This window comes from Mustela nigripes, chromosome 3 (assembly GCF_022355385.1).
Source record: "Mustela nigripes isolate SB6536 chromosome 3, MUSNIG.SB6536, whole genome shotgun sequence".
Taxonomy (NCBI): domain Eukaryota; kingdom Metazoa; phylum Chordata; class Mammalia; order Carnivora; family Mustelidae; genus Mustela; species Mustela nigripes.
Window position 1 is genome coordinate 2,282,342 of NC_081559.1, and position 6,279 is coordinate 2,288,620.

Sequence of the window (6,279 nt, forward strand, 5' to 3'; positions counted from 1 at the left end):
GATTAAAGAAAGGAGAATTTTAAAAGTAGCGAGAGAAGCAAATAATCATCTACAAGGGAAACTCCACAAGACTATCAGCTGATTTTTCAGCAGAAACTGTAGGTCGGAAGGGAGTGTCATGATCTGCTGGAAGTACTAAAGGGAAAAAAACTACAGCCAAGGATACTCTGCCTAGCAAGGTTATCATTCAAAATTGAAGGAGAAATAAGCTTCCCAGATAAATAAAAGTTAAAGGAAATTCTTTAAGTGAAAAAGAAAAAAAGCATAATTAGGAATAGGAAAACTATGAATAAAGATAGAAAATGCTTATACATAAAATATGGAGGGAGTAAAAAAGTTCTTTTAGAATTTTAGAATGTGTTCAAACTTAAGTGATTATCAACTTACTATAGACTACTGTATACTTAGAATGTTACATTAAACCTAATGATAACCACAAATTCAAGACCTGTAATAGCTACACAAAAACCTTTAATAGGTACACAAAAAATAAAAAGCCAAGCATAACATTAAAGAAAAGCATCGGGGCGCCTGGGTGGCTCAGTGGTTTAAGCCTCTGCCTTCAGCTCAGGTCATGATCTCAGGGTCCTGGGATCGAGCCCCACATCAGGCTCTCCTCAGCGGGGAGCCTGCTTCCCCCTGCCTCTCTGCCTACTTGTGATTTCTGTCTATCAAATAAATAAATAAAAATCTTAAAAAAAAAAAAAGCATCAATCACAAGGAAAGCAAGCAAGAGAAAAAAGAAACAGAGAAGTACTAAGAAAACCAGAAAATGACAATGGCAATAAGTACATACTTACTAATAACTACTTCAAATGGTCTAAATGCTTCAATCCAAAGAGGTAGAGCGGGAGAGGAAAGAAAGGTACATATGTATGCTGTCTATAAGAGACTTCATACCTAAAGATACACACAGACCAAAAATGAATCAGGGTAGAAAATACTTGATGCAAATGGAAGTGAAAGAAAAAGAGCAACAATGTTTATATTAGACAAAATAAACTTTAAAACAAAAACTATAATATGAAACAAGGGCATTACATAATGATATAAGGATCAAGCCAACAAAAACTTAAAATAATTATAAAGCTCTGTGCACCCAATGTGAGAGCATCTAAATTCAGAAAACAACTATTAACAGACATAAATGGAGAAATTGATAATAATAAAAGAATAGTAAGGACTTTTAACACCCCACTTACATCAATGGATAGATCACCCAGGCAGAATATCGATAAGGAAACGGTCTTTAAACAATACATTAGACCAAATGAACTTTACAGATAGATATGTAGAATATACCATCCAAAAACAGAACACATTTTCAAGTGCACATGGGACATTCTCCAGGATAGATCACATGTTAGGCCACAAAACAAGTCTTACTAAATTTAAGACTGAATTCATAACACATCTTTTCTAACCACTATGGTAAGAAACTTAAAAATCACAAGGGGGAGGGAAAAAAAACCACGTAAGCTAAACGCCATGCTGCTAAACAACCAATGGATTAATGAAGAAATGGAAAACAGAGAAAAATGAAAATAACTGTCCAAAATCCTAGGGACACAGTGGGAACAGTTGTAATTTATAACAATCCAGTCCTACCTCAAACAAAAATCTAACCTTACACCTAAAGGAACAAAAAAATAATAATAAAGCTCAAGATAGTAGGCAGGAAATAAAGATCAGAACAGAAATAAATGAAATACAAAGTATAAAATACCAAGCCAAGACCTGTTTCTCTCAAAAGATAAAATTGATGAAACTTCAGCCACACATCAAGAAAAAAAAAAAGACACAAAATCAGAAATAAAACAGACCTGTACCCCTGGGGATAAAAATACATGTTTATAAAAAAAAATTAAAATTAAAAATTAAAAAATTAAAAAAAAAAAAGACATAGCCACAAATACCACAAAAATACAAGGATTTTAGGAGACTACTACAAAAAGTTACATGCCAACAAATCTGACAACCTAGAGGAAATGAATTCCTAGAAACATAATCTTCCAAAACTGAATAAGGAATAGAAAAATCTGAAAAAAATTACTAATACCAAACCTAAATTTGTAATCAAAAGACTCCCTAAGGGGCGCCTGGGTGGCTCAGTGGGTTAAGCCTCTGCCCTTCGGCTCTGGTCATGATCTCAGGGTCCTGGGATTGAGCCCCACATCGGGCTCTCTGCTCAGCGGGGAACCTGCTTCCCCCTCTCTCTCTGCCTACTTGTGATCTCTCTCTCTCTCAATAAATAAAATCTTTAAAAAAAAAAAAATCCCTAAAAATAAAAGTGGAGGATCAGATGGATTCACAGTGAGTTTTACCAGACATTTAAAGAAGAGATAATACCTATTCTAAAACTATTCCAAAAAATAGAAAAGGAAGGAAAGATTCCACATAAATTCTACAAGGCCAGTATGACCCTGATACCAAAACCAGACAAAGACAATACAGAAAGGAAAACTACAGGCCAATAAGCCTGATGAACATAGATGCAAAAATCCTCAACAAAATATTAAACTGTATTCAGCAATACATTGAAAGTTTCATCTGCGACAATCAAGTGGATTTTTCAGATGCAAAGAGGCTTCAATATTCACAAATGAGCATGATAATACATTATCAAAATGAAGGATAAAAATCAGAACTCAATAGTTGAAGAGCATTTGACTAAATTCAACATCCATTCATGATAAAACTCAACAAGTGGGGGTACCTACACATAAATAAGGCTATAGGAGAAACAGCTAACATACTCCAATAAAGACACAGCTTTTTTCTAAGACCAAGAATAAGACAAGGGAGTCCACCTGTTACTTTTATTCAAGCTAGTATTAGAAGTCCTAGCCACAGCAACCAGAAAAGAAAAAAGGAATTCAAATTGGTCAGGAAGAAGTTAAACTGTCACTATATGCAGATGACATAAAGAATTATACATAGGACCTAAAGATTCCAATACAAAACTATTAGAAATAATAAGTGAATTTAGTAACATTATAGGATACAAACTATGCATAATTCAGTTGTGATTTTATACACTATGGAAATAGTGTATAATAAAGCAGAAATTTTTGAAAAAATAATCCCATTTACAATTGCATCAAAAATAAGTAATCAAAAATAACAAAATACTGACAAACATAACCATGAAAGTGAAAGACCTGTATTCTCAAAACTATAACACACTCTTATGAAAGAGATTGAAGAAAACGCAAACAGATGGAAAGATATTCCTTGCTCATGGATTGGAAGAATTAATACTAAAATGCCCATGCTACCCAAAGCAACCTCTAGATTCAAAGCAATCCCTAAAAGATAACAACAGCATTTTTCACAGAATTAGAACAAATAATAAAATTTATGTGGAATTCAAAAGACTCTGAATAGCCAGCAATCTTGAGAAGGAAGAACCAATGGAGGTATCCCATTCCCAGATTTCTGGGATATACTACAAATCTATAATAATCAAAACAGTATGGAACTGACACAAAGACACATAGATCAATGGGACAGAGTAGAGAGCCCAGAAATAAACCCATGCTTATATGGCCAACTAATCTACAACAAAGGAGGTAAGAATATACAATGGGGAAAAGATGGTCTCTTTAATAAATGGTGCTGGGGAAACTGGACAGTTACATGCAAAAGAATGAAACTGAGCAAGTTACACCATACACAAAAATCAGAATAGGTTAAAGACATAAATGTAAGACTGGAAACTTGAATGTAAGACTTGAAACCATAAAACATCTAAAAGAAAAATGCAGCAATTTCTCTAACATCGGCAATAGCAACATTTTTCTAGATAGATCTCCTGAAGCAAGGAAAACAAAAGCAAAAATAAACTATTGGGACTCCACCAAAACACAGAACTTGTGCACAGCAAAGGAAACCATTAACAAAAAGGCAGCCTGCTGAATGGGAGAAAGATTTGCTAATATCTCTGATTAGGGCTTACTATCCAAAATATAAAGAACTACAACTCAATAGCATAACAATCCAATTAAAAAATGGTCAGAGGACCTGAATAGACATTTTTCCAAAGAAGACTACAGATGACAGACACATGAAAAGATCCTTAACATCACTCACTAATCAACAGAGAAATGCAAATCAAAACCACAATGAGATATTAACTATTTGAGCAGGTAAAATTAAAAAGACAGGAAAACAGGTACTGGCTGGGATGTTGAGAGAAAGGAACCCTCATGCACTGTGAGTGATGGAAAGTAAATTGGTACAGGCACTGTGGAAAATAGTATAGAGTTTCCTTAAAAACATTAGAAAGTAGAAACACCAAATGATCCAGTAATTCCACTACTGGCTAATTATCCAAACAAAACGAAAACACAAGTTTGAAAAGATATATATATACACCCCTTTGTTTACTGTAGCTTTATTTACAATAGCCAAGATATGGGAGCAGCCTAAATACCCATTGACAGGTGAACGGATAAAGAAGGTATAGGGGATGTGTGTGTGTGTGCAGGCGTGTGTGCATCTGTGGAATAATGGAATATTACTCAGCCATAAAGAACAAGATCGTGCATTTGTCTTATGAATGGAGCTAGAGGGCATTATACTAAGTGAAATAAATCAGACCAAAAGATAAATACCATATGATTTTACTTACATGTGGAATCTACAAAACAACATAAATGAACAAACAGAAACAGACCGATAGCAGAACAAACTGATGGTCGTCAGAGGGAAGGAGGTAGGAGATGGTCAGAATGGGTGAAGAGGAGTGGAAGGGACAGGTTTCCGGTCATGAATTAGTCAAGAGGATAACAGTTACCACATAGGGAATATGGTCAATGATGTAGCAGTGTTGCACGGTGACAGATGATTGCCTCTGGTGAGCGTATGGTAATGTACACCTGAAACGAATGTAACGTTGTGTGTCAACCATACTTCAATTGAAAACAAAACAGTAAAGTATACAAATCATAAGAGCACATCTCAACACATGTTAACGGAATTGCCATAAATAGTTTTTCAGTATGTTTAAGTCAGTATCCAAGTCAGGCCTATATAATTTTTTTTAAATAATAGCAAGATTGAGATAGAACTCACACATTATTCAATTCACTCATTTAAACTGTTCAATTTCGTTTTTTAGAATATTCACAGAGTCATATGCCATCACCGCAATCAATTTCAGATTTTTTTCCTCATGCCAAAACTGCGTTAGCTACCACTACCCATTTCTCCCAACTTACCCCACCCCACACCCTAGGCAAACATAATACTTGTGTCTTTATAGGTTTGTTTACATGGACACTTCGTGTAAATGGAATCCTAGCATATATGTGATCTTTTTTAGCTGGTTTCTTTCCCTTGGCATTCATGCCATACTATGAAGCAGTACATCATTCTTTTTAATTATTTTCATTTCTCCTGGGTAATACACCTGAGTGGAATTACCAAGTTACTTGGTAAGTCTGTGTTTAACTTTCTGAAGAATCAGGAGACTTACAAATCAGTCCCAGAATTTTACATTATTTACATTATGTGGAGCATTCATTGTTCCATAATCTGGTCCATTAAATTTAGGTCCTTTTTCAGGGTTAGTTTTTGAGGGTTTTTTTCTGATTCCAGGAGGATTCTTTTTAGCTGTCTCTTCCTGTTTCTTTCTGATAAACTAGCTGGTTTATGGGTTAGTTTATTGCACTGATGGAGCTACTTACAAACCTCCCCTTAATTACTTACCACCAAAATCTCCATTGTTTTCAGGGACATCTTTAGGCTTGAACTTTATTTCAAATAATGTTAATGTTTATTTCAATTAATGTTCTCTATTCTTACAGACTGCCCCTGGACAAAATCTGTCAGTCACAGCTCCAGAACTAGCGGTAGGCACAATGGCACCTTCTCTTAGGGACACCCTGCTTTACAAGCTGGGAGAGACAACAGCCTCAATTGTGCTTGTCCCTCCTCATGGATCCTCTGCCCTAAGCAAGCCGGGGGAAGGATGACCAGAACCCCGGTATTCTCAGCCTGCTCTCAGCCGACGAAGTAGGACATATTGACATAGTTACAAATAAATTTCATTATTATTTTGTCATATTCAGATGCTGACATGGTACTTCCAAGTTTAAGAAATACATATTTTTTGCAGCTATATATGAAAGATTCCATAGTTTCAATCAAGTCATTTGAAACATATCTTTTTAAAATAATGATTATTATACAATCTGAATAGTTGCTTTGTGTGGATTTAATTACTTTTTCTAAAAAGTTGATCAGTCTAACACTAAGACATGACAACACTTGGAA